The sequence below is a fragment of the Neovison vison genome, chromosome 4 (assembly GCF_020171115.1).
Source record: "Neovison vison isolate M4711 chromosome 4, ASM_NN_V1, whole genome shotgun sequence".
In the NCBI taxonomy this organism is placed as follows: domain Eukaryota; kingdom Metazoa; phylum Chordata; class Mammalia; order Carnivora; family Mustelidae; genus Neogale; species Neogale vison.
Genome location: NC_058094.1, coordinates 193,930,850 through 193,950,678, shown reverse-complemented (window position 1 = coordinate 193,950,678; position 19,829 = coordinate 193,930,850).

The window sequence follows — 19,829 nt, the reverse complement described above, 5'->3', positions numbered from 1 at the left end:
TTTTAAAGTTTTTATTTATTCAAGTAAATTCTATACACAGTGTGGGGCTCAGACTCATGACCCCAAGATCAAGAATCTCACACCCCTCCCACTCAGCCTGCCAGGAGCCTCTAGAATTTGTTATATATTTTCAAGGTGACCCTTGCTCATTATAATTTATACCAGTTACTGGTTAAGATAGTTCTACCTGCTTTGGGATCAGTGTGCATTAAGAAAACACGAACCAAAGAAAGATATTACGGGACACCAATGTGGCAGGAATTATTTTAAAATAGCAAAACAAAACAAAAAAAACCCTTGTATAGCAATGACTCAAAGTTGGAAAGAAGAAACTGAAGTGTGAAAGAGAGTAGTAGTAAGGGCCAAGAATGCTGGGATCCGCTCACTGAGGCAGTGCCAAGGTTTCCTTCTCCAGGCTCTACTACTGACGGTGTAATGCCCGCCCCTCTATGCTCATTTGTAACCTAGACAAGAAAGAAACTGAGGATAATTCTAAGGATTCAGCATGGTCATTTTAAAAAAAATTACCAGATCATTTAATTCAATTGCTCTCTCTCTTTAATTAAGAAACAATTCATGCTTTGCAATTTAGTCCCTTTTGACATTTAATTAGGGCTTCCAATCTGCAAGGATGAGTGCTATCCATCAAATCAGAAGACAGTAATGCTTGTTTGCACATTAACAGCACAGAGGTGGTTATTATCATCGACGGTCCACTCTGAACCGATGAGCATTCATCAAACAAATTTTTTCCCCCAGCATTTAAGTAACTTCTCCCCAGGCACTGTGTAGCTCAGAGTCTAATATGGTTTTACCTGTTTTAGGGTAAGTAAATGGGACAGTTAGGATACCATACGCCCACATACTGTGGTGAACACAGTATGGTGAACGCTCTGATGCAGGACAGCAAAATACCACGCATTGTGGAAGGGGTTGAGAAAGGTTTCCAGAGAGAGGGGAAAGCTGTTTCATCTTGAAGGAGGAGTTGGAACTAGTTGGGAAGAGAACATGGGCAAGAAGTCCTGTCCCAGTTGGGGTAGCTCATGCAAAGGCAGAGAGACCCAGGAAAGTGTGATGCTAATGGCAAAATTCAAGTAGCCTGTAAGGCTGGAGTGCGAAATTGGTTTGAGTGGCAAGAGGGGAGGGAGTGTGAAGTCGGACCATGAAGGAGTCAGACCATGAAGGGCCTTCTGTGAAATGCTAATGAGTCTGCATTTGTGAAAGACAAAAATGCATCAGACAATTACAGAGATGATTTTATTCAGGCTCTTGTAATAGGGAGAGCATCCGTCAGGGAGGACAGTGGCAGAGAGGGAGGAAAGTGAAGATTTTCTAAAACTAGCAAGTCCCTGAGAAAAGGTATCTGTGGGTTTTAACTGGAACATGCAAGGGCAGGCTGACCCTTCACAGCACACAATTTCTCAGAACACAGAAGGATCCCAGGGTGGGAGTTGGGGGGGGGCGGTCTCCACCATGGCTGCCTCCTACAGTACAAGACCCAGATTCAGTTCGAAGTTATCAGACTTTGTCCTGGTTGTCCCAAAGAGGAAAGTCCAGGCACTCAAAGTATGGGAGCAGGAGTGAAACCTGTTGAGATGGTACAGCCATCCAGCAACATCCACTTGCCCCCCTTCCCTCTTGGGAGAGCTTGCCTGCCAACTTAGAATTGTCAGGAGGCCGTAATCAAGCAAGAATGTTTACTTGGGATTAAGGAACTGCAATTCAGGGTACAGATTTAGTAGCAACCCAAAGAGTACCCCACAAGGGAGCAAAAGTCAGGGTTTTTTGTTTTTGTTTTTGTTTTTGTTTTTTTAAGCAAAAAAGGAATACTTGTATACATTATTTACAAAGAATATTTTTTACCGGTGTTGGCAGTAGGAAATCTAATCTAGACTGAAAATAATTGGTTGCTAAGGCTGTGTCTAGAAAAGTCTGTTACTGTATATATCAGGTTGTAGGGTTTTGGGCTGAGTCCTTGGTTTCTTTGTGGTTTGGTCCAGTTCAAAATTTCATGGTTCTATGAGGGAGGACATGCATAAGACCTATCTCCTTGATGGCCTCCCAGCTCCATTTTAAAGCTCCTTGACATAAGTAACCCCATTTTCATTACCCCTTTCACATGCCTCTGGCCTGCCTCTCATATGCCCTTGTCCTGTTCCTTACTTTTGTCTTTGACACCAACTCCAGGTCCTCCAGGATCTCAGTTCAAGCATCATGTCTTAGTTTGATGACCAGGGGTCTCTAGTTCCTACCTCTTGCCCTGAGGCTTGCACATATCAAAGACCACAATCCCTTACAAGGCTTACACCATATTTTAACCCATTTTCTTAGAGAACATTATCTCTTTCCTCCCCTCAAACTGACTCCTTTGATCACAGCAGCCCACAGTTCCTAAATCATCCTGGGACTATCTTGATTAAATAGTACTTCCTGGGTAAAGAAAATTATTGGCAAATCCTGGATTGGTGCACCAACCTAGCCATTCTTCCTACAGTCGGGCTGCTGTCCCACAATCTGGACAAGGGCTGACCCAGCTGATATAGACTCCATTTCCTACAGCTTGAGGGTGTAGGCAGCTGCTGCTGTCCTGAATAGGGCTGCTCAACTCCCAGCCATTCAAGCCTGGAGCCACACAGTAATTGGCTTTGCAAACCTGGACTCCTATGAATTAGCTAGAATAATGACTCTACTTAATCTGTTAGCCCATAAATGAGCAACATGGATAAGATTAACATTCTACCATAAAATGGGCTGGGGAAAAGGGCAGGGGGGTTGGGGAAGGAACACTACAAGTTATAACATTGTATCATCAGATAACTAAGTCCAGCTTTGATGTTTTGCTTCAGGAAAAACAAAAAATGGAAACTAATAAACTACAAGACATTACCTATGTTTACTCAAATTTCACAAAATGTAATCCAACAAATATAATCCACAGCTTCGAAAGGCATCCAAAAGCTTTCTAGAAATGGAAAGACCTTTAAGTAAACCCAATTACCATCTTGTTGACTGGAGTATGTTTCCTGGTTAGAACTTCACAGAAAACGAAGAATGCTTTGCACTGAGGCTTTTTTTTTTTTTTTAAAGATAACAGGTATCATATATATAGATTTTTATTTCTGTAACAAATGGTTTTAATGTAAGTGGTTAAGGTTGTGCTATTATGAATCTAAGCAAAATTAAATTGAGCCACTGAACTTAATGGTATCTTTGATATATAGACCACTATACTTTTTTAATTTTTTGTAAGATTTTATTTATTTGACAGAGAGAGCATATAAACAGGGGAAGGAGGAGAAGCAGACTCCTCATTGAGCAGGGAGCCCAGTGTAGGGCTCAAACCCAGGACCCTGGGATTATGACCTGAGCCAAATGCAGTCCCTTAACCAGCTGACTCTCCAGGTGCCCCTATAGATCACTATTCTTAAGACAGCTTCCTTTATTCTTGTGTACTTATCAAGTCCATTTGCTTCTGTCTGATACAATTTTCCAAGTCAAACACAAGGTTTACCAATTAAATCCTTCTCTCCCAGTAAATTCTACTAGCATTCTCCCTCCCTTTTGCAATTGCAGAGCAATTTCTATCTAAAGTCCTCCAAGGGTTTTACAAACATTAATTAGGCTTTGTGATACCCCAGCAAGGGAGAAGACCAGCATTCTTCCTGGGAATTCTCCTCTTGCTGAGAAGGGTTGGAATGACATTTGTTCCTTCACTCACAATCAGCATATGGACCTCTAACCTTGGGAACAGATGTGCTGATTCCTCCAGAATTACAAGGGACACCACGATTCTCTGCTTGCTCTAACAACGGAAGATGGGGGGACTTGCTCTAACAAAGGAAGATGGGGGACTCATCCAGTATGGGAAGACACTTATTTGTATCCATCCTTCTGAATAACTGATCCGATTTATGTTTTGAAATCAGCATAAAGTCCATGTTCTATCTATCCTGTTCTATCCATAACCCCTCAATTTACTGGCATAGTTTTAAACTTGATGTAGCTAACCATTGGAAAATGGGAAGTGAGCATACAGAACATAGCTGGAGAGGTGTCCACTTCTAGACACACAAGGATCTCATCCCACCTTCTAAACGTGCATATGGAATCTTAGTTCCTTGACTGCCCTCAACGCTGCAGTGGTAGGCATGGTCTGCCCAGTATGATGTCTCTTGGCTCTCAACCCTGACTGCATCTCATAACCATGAGGGGAGCTATTTAAAAATACTTCTGTAGCTACCTCACATGAATTCAAACAGGGTGGGGAAGAGGCTGGCTGTGGGCATTTTCTATGCCCCTGGGTTTTATTGCTACCAGCAGCCCTGGTTCATAGTCTTGAGGAGCAGCTGCAAAGCTTTTGAGAGTCAGGTGAAGCACCTAAGCCTTTCCTGCAGGCGGTGACCTCCAATTCTAAGAAATCTCCTTTACAAAAACCTTCTACATTTTTTGAACTTGTCACATGGACTTCTAGGTTCCAGTATTTGGTTACTGGCTTGAAACATCGTCCAGCCACAGAGAGGGACTGCCTGTGGTGAACCTGTTCTCACTGGTGAGGTTTTGAGAATTAATAAAGGGAAACCCTACTAATGTAGTCCAGTGGCCACAAGGGAAAGCTCTCATGCACGATCACTTTCATCAATTGTAAAACCAACAGGAGAAGGGGTACTTTGCAAACTGGTACCACTTTTACCCCAACAGGAGGAAGAAAGGTTTTCTCCTTGGCTGGAAAAAGCCCAGCCAATAACAGACTATCACAATTCAGCCAATAAAAAGACACTGTCCTTTGAACTCCCAGTTTATTCTAGTGAATTTTTTGTTGGTAAGAGCCCCTCCCAACTACCCTTCCCCTGCCCTTTCCTCTGTGAAAGAGGATTCCTCTCCTTTGTTCTCTGCACTTGCCTGTGGTTTTGCAATAGCTTGTGTGTACCCCATTGCAATTTTCTGCTATTCCCAAACAGGCCCATTTTTGTTGGTAAAATAACCAACAGTTTTATATTTAAGGTTAACAAGGTCAGTGAGTGTCTGCTGGGGTGTTATCTTTGGTGTATTGCCTACTGTCCATCTTGGCCTTTACTGGCTACTCCCTTGATGGTAATTCTAGGCTTGGGTGCCAAAGTATTACAGAGGGGAAGAGCTTTAAAGAATGACAGCAGGTACTGGGGCAACATAGGGGCCAATGCATTAAGGAGTACATGCTATATAGTTTGCAGAAGTATTGCAAAATAGATCTGCTGGGAGGAGACCAAAGATGTTACCTAGGTTAGCATTTGGTTAAGTCAGATACTATCCTCTAGTTAAATCTGTGGTAAGACATATTTTCTATATGGATCTTAATGAAGGAAAATCTGCAGTATTAATTATTTGGGAGAGAGGGGACAGTTGTGTTTCAGAGCAGTGTTTGATACTCCTCGTGGTTTTCGGTGGCGTCTCGGAAATTTCAGTAGGGATGTACATGCTGAATCACCGTGAGAAGATGATTTTGTTCTATTCAAGGTTTAAGAAAGATTTAAAATTATTTTTAAATTCTACCTTCTGGTCATACCAAGGTAATACTCTCAGCTTGGTGTTAATAAGTTTTAAACATCTTTCTGGTACTGATAATAGCTCTTTTTCGGAAGGATTTAGGGAAAAATGGTAACCAGCTGGAATTTAAGAACTGTCTTCATTTGTATTTATGTGTTATCTTTTATTCATGACAAGCAATAATGTTTTCCAGTTTGGGATAGTGATTTAGAGCTTCTTTATAAATCACAGTTAAGGAAATGTGAGTTGATTTAAAGAGATAATAACCAGGTGGTGCACATACATAGCAAAAACTGTGAAGGGGATCTATTAGTTTACTTGAAAATTATTCTACCACCACCTTTTTTAGAGGTGTACGTGTTTTTAAAACCAATCTCCTTGCCAACTTGATCGTAAAACAAAGCATCATGGCTCATTTTTTAAAAATAAAGTAATTAATACTTTAAACTTAAATGTACCTCAGATCATGCCCAACTATCCCTAACTTAGTTTTCGAGGGGAAGCCCTTAATAATGTTGTATTTAACCATTTGGGTTATTATCCATAATTTCAATTTGTTTTCAGTACCCATACTGGAACTATTTCTGAAAGCATCAAAATATATTTTCTAAAGGTAAATAGCTATTCAGTTCATGAAAAACACAGATGCAAAAATCCTCAACAGAATGTTGGCAAACCAAATTCAACAATACATTAAAAGGTTCATACACCATGATTAAGAGTTATTTATTCCAGCCATGCAAGAATGATTCAACATCTACAAATAAATGAGATGTACCTCATTAAGAAAATTAAGGTTAAAAGTCTTGATCCTCTCAGTAGATGCAGAAAACATTCGACAAAATTCATTCATTCATGCTCATGATAAAAGCTCCCAACACAATGGGTACAGAGGGAATGTACCACAACACAGTAAAGGCCTATATGACCGACCCCCAGCTATCATACTCAACTGTGAAACACTGAAAGGTTTTCCTCTAAGATCAGTAACAAGACAAAAGCGACCACTCTCACTATTTTTATTCAACATAGTATGCTTACTGGATGTCCTAGCCAGAGCAATTAGGCAAGGAAATAAAAGCTACCCAAATCAGAAAGAAAGAGGTATTGTCTCTATATGCAGATGACATGATATTTAATACAGAAAACCCCGGAGACAATAGCAAAAAACTGCTAGAATTAATTAATTCAGCAAAGTTGTAGGTTACAAAATTAATGTAAAAAAAATCATTGGCATTTCTATCTGCCAACAACAGAAAGAGAAATTAAGAAAATAAACCCATTTAAAATGCAACAAAAACAAGAAAACACACAGGAATAAATTTAACCAAGGAGGTGAAATATATGTGCACTAAAAACTATAAGACTGATGAAAAAAACTGAAGACACAAATAAATGAAAATATATTCTGTGTTGATGGATTGGAAGAACATTGCTAAAATGTCCATATTGAGTAAAGCCATCTACAGAGTTGATACAACCCCTATCAAAATTCTAATGACATTTGTCCAGAAATAAAACAATCCTAAAATTTCTATGGAACCACAAAAGAACCCCAATTGCCAAAGCAATCCTGAGAAGGAAAAAAACAAAGCAGAGGAATCACACTTCCTGATTTCAAACAACATCACAAAGCTTTAGTAATCAAAACAGTATGATACTGCCATAAAATCAGACAAATAAACCAATGGAACAGAATAGAAAGCCCAGAGATAAACCCACACATATATGGTCAATTAATGTACAACAAAGGAGGCAAGAATATATACACAATATACATAATTTGTAAATTGAGTTGGGAAAACTGGATGGCCACATGCCAAAGAATAAAAAAGACCATAGAGGGGAAAAATCAATTCAAATGGATTAAAGACTTGAACATAAAGCTTGAAACCCTAAAACTCCTAGAAAAAAAACAAAAAACAAAAAGTAAACTCCTTGACCTTAACCTTGGCAATAATTTTTGGGGGGCTGACACCAAAGCAAAGGAAACAAAAGTAAAATAATGACATAAAACTAAAAAGTTTCTGTACAGAAAAGGAAACCATCAACAAAATAAAAAGGCAAGCAAGGAATGGGAAAAAATATTCGCAAACCATTTACCTGATAAGGGATTAATATTTAAAATAAAGAGTTTCTATAACTCAGTAGCAAAATAAAAACCAAGTTTAAAGTGGGCAGAGAATCTGAAGAGACAATTTGTCCAAAAAAGACATACAAATGGCCAACAGGAACATGAGAAGATGCTTAACATAACTCATCATCAGAGAAATGAGGATTAAAACCATGAGATATCGCCTCACATTGTTAGGTCGTCAATTATCAAGAATGATAAGAAGTAACTAGGCAAGGATGCAGAAAAAAGTGAAGCTGTTCCCTGTGGGTGGGCATGTAAACTGGTTTAGCCTCTGTGGAAACCAGTATGCAGTTTCCTCAAGAATTTATATATAGAACTACCATATGATCCAGCAATTCCACTTCTGGTTATATATCCAAAAGAAATGTAGTCATTATCTCGGAATGCTGTCTTCCCCCTTTCACGGCAGCATTTTCATATAACCAAGGTATCAAAAGGTATGAAAACAACCTAGGTGCCCATCAACGCACTGTTAAAGAGACATGGCATATATATTCCATTGTGTGTGTGTGTGTGTGTATATATATATATACATATATATGTATATGTGTATATATATATATATATGAAATCACTCAGCTGTATAAAGAAGAAAATTCTGTCATTTGCAACTACATGTATGGGGATTTCCCCCACCCCAACCAATTCCAACTCACCTACCAGATAGGTGTCCTACAATTCAATTCTGACACTACCTGGAGTTAGCACAGAACCCACAGGTTAAAGGCTCAGTTCCCCTAGACTTCCTCCCACTTCAGATGCCAAGAGTAAGTAGTGAGACCCTGGATGGCCTATATAACTGCCCAACTTGGCTACAAATTGGTGGTTCCCATGACCCCCTCCTCAGGTTCAGTAATTTGCTGTAATGATTCACAGAACTCCAGGAAACACTTGTTTGCTGGTTTATCCCATAAGATATGACAAAAGACACAGTTGAGCCAGATGAAGAGGTGCATAGAGTCTGACAAGGAAGGTCTGGACTTCCAGAAGCTTCTGTGCCACCTTCCCAGGCCAGGGATATGTTCACCAACCCAGAAACTCTCCTACTCCCAAGTTTATGGAGGCTTTGCAATGTAGTGTTGTTTATCATCTCAATCTCTGGCTCCCCTTCTCTCCCCAGAGGATGGGGAGTAGGGGTTGAAAGTTCCAAGCTTCAAATCATGGCTTGGGCTTTCTTCTGGCCAGCATTCATCCATAAGACCAGTGGGAGTCACCTCATTAAGACAAAACATGCTCCCATTACCCAGAATATACCAAGGATTTAGGAGCTCTGTGCCAGGAAATAGGATCAAACACCAAATATTGAAACAAAGGATGCTCCAAGCACTTCTTTTATTTTACTCTTATCAGGAAATGACAAGGGTTTTGGGAGATCTGGGTTAGGAACTAAGGATAGAGATGGACACATTGTTTCCCTTAGTTTACAGAATGAAACTAGCATCTATAGTTTAGTTAAGACTAATCCATCAATGTCTATTTCCTGCGTTGGGTATTATAGCACAGCTATACGAGAAGTCATCACTGGGGAAAGAAAATACAAGACTCTACCATTTCTATAATTTCCAATGAGTCTTCTGAAACTATTTCAAAGTATGTAGTTGTTTTTTATTTTTATTTTTTAAGTACACTTGATCTTTCCAGAAATGCAATGATTATTTTTAAGACCAGGGACATGACATATGTGATTTCTACTCTATCTACTCGAATGTGCAGAAGCACAAGCACATTTCTGTTTTCTACCCAAAAAGTGTGAGAAAATCATCAACAGGTGTGAACCTGTGTAAATTTTCTCAGAGATGCTAACAAAAATCCATTCTCTGGAGCTAGAACAGAAATATTTGCCATAAGAATTAGTTCGTCTCCTGTTTACCTGCTAAAGTTGCAAAAAGGATACTTACGGCCAAAACTTTTCGAAAGGATGAAGAGAGGAAATATCAACATAGCCTCTTTCGCAGAGAAAAGTCAGCGGCAGGGGCTGCCAGGTTTCCCTGTCTGGCTCCTGCAGGCTATTCCCACACTTCGACCTGCTGGGTGTGCTATAGGGTTGGGGTCGGGAGAGAGACGCATGTCTTGTCTCCAGGGAAACTCATCACAAATGAAAAATAAATAGGTGTCAATCGCGGTGAAACTCAAATCCCCCATCCCGAGGCAGCTCATTTTCTTGTTTTCCTTCCATGGCCTTTGTCTAATCAGCCACTCCGCATGTGGGCGCTCGGTGAGATTGCAAACACGCATTCTCACATAGTGACCCCCCTTAACTAACTTGAAAATTCTTTTCATCTAAAAATCCTGGGACTTCAAACTCAGAAATCATGTCTGAAGCAAAAATAACAAAGGAAGCCTCGTATAAAGGCAGGTTTTAATGCTCCTTAGGTGAAGCCACTTTCTTTTCTCTTTTTTTTTTTTTTAAAGATTTTATTTATTTGACAGACAGAGATCACAAGCAGGCAGAGAGGCAGGCAGAGAGAGAGGAGGAAGCAGGCTCGCTGCGGAGCAGAGAGCCCGATGCGGGGCTCGATCCCAGGACCCTGGGATCATGACCTGAGCCAAAGGCAGCGGCTTAACCCACTGAGCCACCCAGGCGCCCCAGGTGAAGCCACTTTCAAAACCGCGGAAGGATCTGGAAAATCAGCTTTGTTCTGTGGAGTGAATCAGGCTTTGAAGGTTCTGCAGTTGTCAGAGCCCCAGAAGGTCTTTCTTGCGGCTGTTACCTCTCAGCACACTTGAGGGCCCAAGGGCTACATTCCCAGAGGAGAATTCAGGTGCTTACCTGGACAGCTCAGGTCTTCCCTAAACCTCTCTCATCTTTGTGAATGTGACCTGTAGGGAACAAGTGGCTTGGGTTCACATGACTCCGTCTACACTCAGGTGAGGCTCCATAAAGCCATTAGAGTCACCTGGTACTCGAGGAGCACGAGCGGATTATTACTTCCCTGGTGAATACAAATCATGAACTTCACAAACACTTCTGCTTGCAAGAGAAGCAAGGACTTTGGTGCAGAAATGGTGTACAGTGTACTGACGGCCCCGGGGTTGACTTGGTGAGTTTTTAAAAAGTTTTCATTCTTCCACGTATGCGCGGCCCAGAGTTAAGCTACTAGCTCTAGGACCAATTTCTTTTTTTTTTTAAGAGATTTTATTTATTTGACAGACACACAGCTAAAGAGGGAACACAGGTAGGAGGAGGGGGAGTGAGAGCAGCCTGCCTCCCGCTGAGCAGGCAGCCCTATGTGGGGCTTGATCCCAGGATCCTGGGATCGTGACCCGAGCTCAAGGCAGATGCCCAACGATTGAGCCACCCAGGCACCCCTTGAGGACTATTTTTCAAAGGCTACATTCCCCTGCTTCCCAACTATCTATACGAAAGCTTTTTCTCATAATGAAGCAGAAAGACATTTTAAAGCAACAGTGTGAGGGGGCTCCTGTGTAGTTCAGCCGGTTAAAGGTCCGACTCTTGATTTTGGCTCAGGTAATGATCTCAGGTTTGGTATCGACCCCATGCACAGAGCCTGCTTCAGATTCTCTCTCCCCATCTCCCTAGGGCCCCCCCCCAAAAAACCCCACAACAACTGTGAAAAAACAACAAATGGGGGGAGCACCAGCCTCTTGTCAAGGAACAGTAGCACGCAACTGAACGCAGCTTTGAGCCCAGAACTTGAAGAGAAGCCGGCCTTACAGATGGATGTTTGCAGCCTTTGAGCACTTGATGTCGGTCACCAAACATCTAAAGACATAGAGACCGAGAGGTGCACTTTCTATCCTGAACTTAAAGCTCATGGCCTTGTTTCAGTTTCCTCTTTCTGATCTAACAGACAACGTCAGCAACTTAAAACAACCCAAACTTACTCCCTTCCAGTTCTGCAGGTCTGATATCCGGAAGACTTACTGAGCTGGAGTCAAGTGGTTGGCCGGGCTGCATTTCTCTTTGGAAGCTCCGGGCTAGAACCGGTTTCCTTACCTTTCCCGGCTCTTAGAGGTGGTTCGTGTCCCTTGGCTTGTGGCCCCCTTCCTCCATCTTCAAAGCCAGCGAGAGGAGTTCGAGTCCCTTTAATGCTGCCATGTCTCTGGTTTTCTGCTGCTGAGGATGCTTTTCTGCTTTTAAGCACCCTGTGAAGAGATTGGATCCACCTAGATAATCCAGGCTAATCTCCCCATCGGCAAAGTCCCTGTTGGCCCCACGGGAGACATTCACAAGGTGCAGGGATTCGAATATGGGCTGTTATTTTTGCCATCACAGGCCTCTACACAGACGTGTGCCAGGCTAGATGTCTACACGGTGTGTCTCAGTCAGTTTGGGCTGCTGTAACAAAGCAGCAGAGACTGAGTGGCTTATAAATAGCAGAAATCGATTTCTCACAATTCTGGAAGCTGGAAATCTAAGAGAATGTTGGCAGCCTGATCAGGTTCTAGTGAAGGCCTTCTTCCAAGTGGCAGACCGTCAATTTCTTTCTTTTTTTTGTTCAGACTGTCAATTCCTTGTTGAATCCTCACATGATGGAGAGCAGAATGAGAGGAAGTCAGTGCTCTCATGTTTTCCTCTAAGGGCACCCAGCCCACACCTGAAGCCTCTACCCTCATGACCTAATTACCCCCCAAAAGGCCCACCTCTTAATACCATCACACTGGCGGGTAGGATTTCAGTGTATGAATTTAGAGGGACACAAACCTCCAGCCCTTATCACCATAGTACCCTCTCCTGGTGTTCCTGTTTTACCAAAACACAGATAATGGGGAACTTCGGAGGTGACTGCAGTCAACTCTCATCAGCCGTTGCTACTCAGAAATTTACATTTCAAATCATGCACAGCTCCGTTGCTTTGATGACGAGGCTGTGGTTGTTCTCTCATCACAGCCCGGGAATTTTTAGATCATGTGGTGGGAAGCTCATGACATACCATCTGAGGAGAACAAGAGTTCACCCAAATTAAGTTTCTACTCTACAAGGAGACTCATCTTTATGAACGGTATCACACATGTGCATTTGCCCTCTGCCTAAAGGGTTAGTCAAAGGTCTGCACTAGCAGATGGCAGGGGTATGATGGGAACTTGAGGAATTTGTTGTCAGTCCCCATCCCCTTTGAGCCCAGTTTGGCAGTACCTATCTTCCTCAACCTGAGGTTAGAGCTTCTATTGGCATTCACCTCTCCCTTGGCTACAGGTCTTTCTTTCTGGGTTTCGGGAGCACTCCTTCCTTTCGGTCCTGAAGGTCCGGAGGTTGTAACGGCCCCCACTGTTGCTAGCCCGTGTATGCTTCACCATTCCTTGCTGATCCTGCTTATTCCTACCCACACCATGACAAAGACTTCCTTTATTAAACTCTTTTCCATTATCTTGTTTATATGTGCCAACCATCCCTTGCCGGTGCCCCGCCTGATACGACTGGATGTGTCAGGATCTTGTGATCTTGGCCTAGTTACTCAACCTTCTCTAACCTCAGTATTCTCATATGTAAGATGGAGATAAAAATAGCTACCCCTGTGATGGTGGCAACAACTAAATTATTTAATTCATGTACAGCTTAACTTAACACAGTGTTTGGCACACAGTGAACATTTAAGTGTATTTTTGTCAAAATAAAGGAAATGAATTCTCTGAGGAACTGAAAGCTCCATCTGGATCCAAATGTTCCACCACATCATTTCTTAAAATGTACTTTTGGTTCCGTGAAAAAGTACGATTTTTGAGCAACTATTAAACTCAGGTCTTCGGATTTACCAATAACTAACTGTTAATGATGCTGCTCAAGGTATCACCCAAATAGTCCTCCTGCACCAAGGGATGCACAAATTCAAGTATGTTTACTTTTTAATTTGATTTTCTGGAATTATCTAGACACTGAGTCTCTGCTTTCTAGTTTTCTGGATGTGGAACAATTTAAATAATGTAAGCAGAGAACTGTTATAGTAAAATAGATAATATTTAGGAAATAAAAGTCTGTCTATAAATCAGTTCAGACTCACTAACTGTTTCTCAGCTTACAAAAGTTTATACCATGATCTACTTACAGCAATAAGAATATAAATATAGAATTTTTAAGAGGACATTCAACTTTTAAAAGGTGATGCTCATCATGGAGTCAGGAAAAGGATGAAATTGCAAAAGAACACAAGAAATCCTTCAGTATTTTGGTACATGCAGATCCAAGTTGAAAGAGACAGAGACAGAGAGGTATCTGGAATTGGAACATCCCACGTCACCTTTCCAGATATGGATGAAAAAAACTTTTAACAGCTGGTATCAGGCTCTTTTTTTTTTTTTTTTAAAGATTTTATTTATTTATTTGAGAGAGAGTGAGAGAAAGAGAACATGAGAAGGAGGCGCAGACTCCAGGAGCATGACCTGAGCTGAAGGCAGACGCTAACCCACTGAGCCACCCAGGTGCCCCTGGCATCGGACTCTTTAGGCAGTGTTGCTGTGGTTAGTTTCAGAGGGAAAATGAGGCTCTAAGGATATGATCTATATGAACTGCTCTGAATAAAAAGTAACAAATTTGGTGGTGAGAGAAAGCAAGAGAAGGAAAGGGAACAAAGGTGTAGGTGGCAGATACAAGAGGAAAATCCACAATAGTTGGCTAGAGCTATAGAAAATTTAAGGTGTTTGCCTTGCTGTGATTTAACTACTCTCTTTCCCAAGGTCTTTGGTTAAGTCTGCTACACGCACAAATACCTCATCTGTGTGATTTTCTCAAGAAGGAAATGGGGTGCTAGTCCACATCTAGGTCAGTACAAGTCAGAGAAAAGAGGCGTGGGGGTGGGGAGGTCAGACAAAGGACACTAAGAGGGCAGCAGAAGTGGGAACAGAGGGCAGATATATCTATAGAAACATGAGTTCTAAGACCTTTGTGAAAGTATCAGGGAGAGTACTAGACTTACCATAGGATAGAGAATGAAGAATTGAAATTCACTTTATTTAAATCTGAAAGGACAGGATGACCTCAGCTGATATCGGAATTACAATTTGTCAGGGATCCAAGTGAAAAAAAAGAAATAGGAAATTCGACCTGCTGGTGTCAATCTGTTAGGATAGCTGTATTTTTACTGCTAGTATTTTCTGGACCCCGTATTTCAATAGTTCTGACTGAATCTGTACCAAAAACAGAGTAAGAGTTTCAAGTCCATTAAAAGATTAGTCAGTTTTTCTTTCTTTGATAAAAGACAGCCATTGCTAAAACACTGTATCAACTGCAGAGAAAACGTGGTTCACGGCCTTGGACTTAATCACACCAAGACTTTAAAATGTCTTATTTTGTTAGTCAGTCACTTACAGTCAAGTATTTATTGAGTTCCAAATCTATGCTGGCACATTAAATGACCACAAACCATTGCCTTATCCTGTGTTGGCTCACAATTTAGGGGTTTACCCCAAAATACTAGATGATATCTATGCTCATGACTCAAGAGCACTGTTTTTCAAAAAAACAGAAAGACCTGTGCCCCACCATCCACATGCACACCCTCTTAGTCTGGGAATCTACGGGTTTTTTCTGTTTTGTTTTGTTTTTTAAAGATTTTATTTATTTATTCAACAGAGAGGTAAGGAGGCAGAGAGGCAGGCAGAGAGAGAGAGAGAGGAGGAAGCAGTCTCCCTGCTGAGCAGAGAGCCTGATGCGGGACTCGATCCCAGGACCCTGAGATCGTGACCTGAGCCGAAGGCAGTGGCTTAACCCACTGAGCCACCCAGGTGCCCTGGGAATCTACAGGTTTTACAATGATCTCTAAACCCATGTAGTTTGCACTGGTCACAACGGTTATGAAAATCTTACAATTTGTAATGATCATAGCCTCTTTGCAGACTTCTTGTGGGGCTTAAGATTTTTGCCTAGGGCTTATGGCTTCACGTGTTTCTCCAAGCTGAGAAGAGCATTATGTAACAGTGACATTCTAGGTCATTGTCCATCAAAGAACCCAGGTTCCGTTGAGCCACCTACAGTGGAAGTGATTGTTTGGAGGATTTTTCCTACTTACCTCTTAGCTTGTGTAAAAAATCGAACATGACCTTTTTTAGAAAAGTAACTGAGGAGCGCCTGGGTGGCTCAGGCAGTTAAGTGGCTGTCTTCGGCTCAGGTCATGATCCCGGGGTCCTGGGGTCAAGCCCCGCATTGGGCTCCCTGCTCAGTGGGGAGCCTGCCTCGCCCTCTCCCTCTGCCTCTGCCTGCCACTCTGCCTGCTTGTGCTCTCTGTCAAATAAATAACATCTTTAAAAAAAAAAAAAGAATAAAGAAAAGAAAAGTAACTAAGCTATATAACAGAATAGTTCTCCAACATAACAGAGAACTATAGTGGTGAAAGTAAATTTTTGATTTTTATTCATTACGTTCCCTTGGCTTCATTATACGAAAGTCACCTCATATTGATCAATCACATGGCACCTGGGTGACTCAGTGGGTTAAGCATTTAACTCTCCATCTCAGCTCAGGTCTTGATCTCAAGGTGGTGAGCTCTGGCCCCACATTTGACTCCACACTGGGCATGGAACCTACTTAAAAACAAACAAACTAACTAACTAACCAAAAACAACACAACAACAAAATATTTATCCATCACCTACTTTTCTGGAAATCTGTGTGCCCAGGGAGTTTATAGATAAGTATAGAGGCAAAGCAAGCAAATTCAAAAAAATGTATATTTGGAATACCCTACTAATGATGTCTAACGTTGTGTGTCAGCTTTGCTAGGCCACAGTGCCTACGTTTTGGTTAAACACCATTCTAGGTGTTTCTGTGAAGGTGTCTTTCAGATGAGATTAACATTTAAACTGGTAGACTTCGAGTAAAGCACGTTTCACTCCATAGTGTGGGTAAGCCTCATGCAATTGGATGAAAACCTTAATAGAACAAAGACTGACCTCTCACCCTCTCAAGAAGGAATTCTGCCTTTTCAAACTACAACTTTTCCCTGAGTCTTCAGCCTACTAACTTTACCCAGCAGATTTTGGTCTTGCCAATCCTTTACAATCAGATGTGCCAATTCCTTAAAATAAATTATCTCTCTTTTTCTCTCTCTCTCTATATATATCTCCTGTTGGTTCTGTTTCTTTGGAGAACCCTAGCTAATATACTACCAAAGCCATTTTTATAATTTACTAGAAGTAACATCCATAACAAAAAGTCTTGGCCAAGTACTCACACTTGTAGGATTATTCTAGAGGAAAATTTAGATGTTGTCGATTGAGTTTTAAAGTATTTCAGGTAATCCTAGTTTCAGTTTGATCTCCTGAGGCAGACGTTGCCACTCCAAGAAATTGTGCCTGGTAGTACTCCTGCAACAAATAGGGTGGGGGTGGGGTGGGGAGCTATTTTATGCAAAACACTGTTGTAAGCACTGAGGATAAAGCAGTAACTTTTGAGACAAAAATCCCCGTTTTCATTGAGTTTTTATCCAAGTAGAAGGAAATAGACAATAAATAAATTTATATTAGTCAGACGGTGATGAGTGCAAAGAAATTAAAATAGTCACCCTGCTTTAGGATGGAGAGTGATGAGATCATTGTGTTTGTGTGATTTCGCAGAGGGTGTTTGGAGTAAGTGACATTTCAGCCAAGACGTAAGTGTAATGAAAGAGAGAGTCGTGCCGATTTATGAGTAGGAAGGGTTCCAGGCGCTGAGAACAGGAAGGGCAAAGGCTGTGCGGCAGAAATGAGGCCAGGGTACCAGAGAAACACAAGGAGGGCAGTATGTTGAGAGAGGAGTGAGCAAAGGAGAGTAGAGGAGACAAAGCCAGAGAAGTTTCCATGACTTGTCTGTGTAGACACCAACAAAAATGAAAAGTCTGAGGACATAGTCTTGGGACACACCAGAGTTTAGAGGTCAGGAAAGGAGTTGCATGGAGTCAAGGGGACAGAGGAGGAGGAGCCAGGGAGGTAGAAGAAAAACCCACAGAATGCAGGGTCTTGAAGGAAGTGTTTCAGTTCAGGAGGAGTGGTCAAAACAGGTCAAGTAAAACGAGGACTGGGCATTATCTTTGGGTCTATCCAGTGGAGGTTTATTATCATCTTGCTAATAGGAAGTTGAGTACAACAGAAGAAAAAAAAAGCATAATTAGAGTCTGTTCAAGAATGACTTAGAGGAGACGTAGAGACAAAAATATTGGCTATTTTTTTCACAGTTTGAGGCAAAAGAGAACAAAGAATGAAGTTCTGGTAGTGTTAGCTAGAAAGGGACATAGGCAGGGGTTTTAAAAATGTTTTCGGGGGGCACCTGGGTGGCTCAGTTGTTGGGCATTTGCCTTCCACTCGGGTTGTGATCCCAGGGTCCTAGGATGGAGCCCCGCATTGGGCTCCCTGCTTGGCAGGAAGTCTGCTTCTCCCTCTCCCACTCCCCCTGCTCTGTTCCCTCTCTCGCTGTGTCTCTGTCAAATAAACAAACAAAATCTTTTAAAAATTAAAAAAAAAAAGTTTTGGGTTTTTTTAAAAAATTTCTATTAGGCTAGAGATTTCCTGACATGCATGTACCTAATGGGAATGACCCAAGGAAGGAGGGGGAGAGGTGTCAACTGGTAAGGCAGGATGGGAGGGAACAGAATCAGGCAGAGCTCGATGCTAGAGGAAGAAGGGCAAAGTTTGGGATATAGATACAAATACGCTTGTAAGTTTAGGGATAGAAATGCGGGGAAGCTCTCTTTTAACTGGCCTGTTTATTACAATGAAATATAACACATGAGTGAAGATAGGGGAAGAGATGTTAAATGCCAGAAACTTTCTTTCCTGACAGTGAGTCTCTGTTTTCCTCAGTTGAGTTTACGGAATTGTAAGTGGGAGGCTTTCTATCCTATCCTCTGCAAGCAGAAGATATTTACAACTGAGGACATCTTTGAGTTTTTGAAAAACGATTGACCAAGAACACCTGCCAGCTGTCTCATTGCTTAACCTGCCACTCCACTACTCCAGGTACCAGGGGCTGTTTAGTGACATTACTAATGGGAATACGACTGATCTTGAATGACATTACTAATGGGAATCAGACTGATCTTGACTTCTTCTCTGTAGTCTTAGATTAGAACTTATGAATAAAACTGTGTTTTAGATATTGGCACTGGCTCTTGTTACTCCTGCCTTGTTCTCAGAGGAGGATCTAATCCCAAAGGAGTTAAGAAACCTTTTTTAGAATTATTACTAAAAACTCATTCCTGGGAATGGGGGTGAGGGGAATGGGGGAAGGGGATCAAGAGATACAAACTTCCAGTTATAAAATAAGTAAGTCATGGGGACTGTAATGTATAGAAGGGGAAATACAGTCAGTCACATTGTATTCATTTTCGTATGGTGGCAGATGGTAACTGGACTTACTGTGGTGATCAGTTCGCAATGGATACAAATGTCGAGTCACTATGCTGTATGCATGAAAATAATAAAACACTGGATATCAATTATACTTCAATAAAAAATTCATTCCTTCTGACAACTTACAAGGCAAATACAGCAAGCATCTACTAAGTACCCACCATGTGCTTGGGACTAATCCATTTTTTTTTTTTAAAGATTTTTATTTATTTATTTGAGAGAGAGACAGTGAGAGAGAGCACAAGCGAGGAGGTCAGAGAGCGAAGCAGACTCCCCATGGAGCTGGGAGCCCGATGTGGGACTCGATCCCAGGATTCCGGGATCATGACCAGAGCTGAGCCGAAGGCAGTCGTCCAACCAACTGAGCCACCCAGGCGTCCCAAGGGACTAATCCATTTTTTTAAAATCATAGTTGACATACAATGTTATATTAGTTTCGGATGTGCAACATAGTGATTCAGCCATCTATAGGCTATGCAGTACTCACCACAGTAAGTGTAGTCACCATCTGTCACCATACAACATTATTACAATATTATTGACTATATTCCCTGTGCTATACTCTTCATCTCGTTGGTTTATTTTATAATTGCAACTTTGTATATCTTAACCCCTTTCACCTATTTTATGCATCTCCCTCCCACTCCCTGCCCTCCGGCAACCACCAGTGTGTTCTTTGTATTGGAGTCTGCTTCTGTTTCTTTGTTCTTTTGTTTTGTTTTTTAGACTCCACACATAAATGAAATCATATGGTATTTCTCAGTCAGACTTATTTTGCTTGGCATAATACCTTCTAAGTCCATTCATGTTGTGGAAAATGGCAAGATCTCATTCTCTTTTAAGGTGGAGTGGTATTCCATTATGTATATATATCATATCTTTATCCACTCAT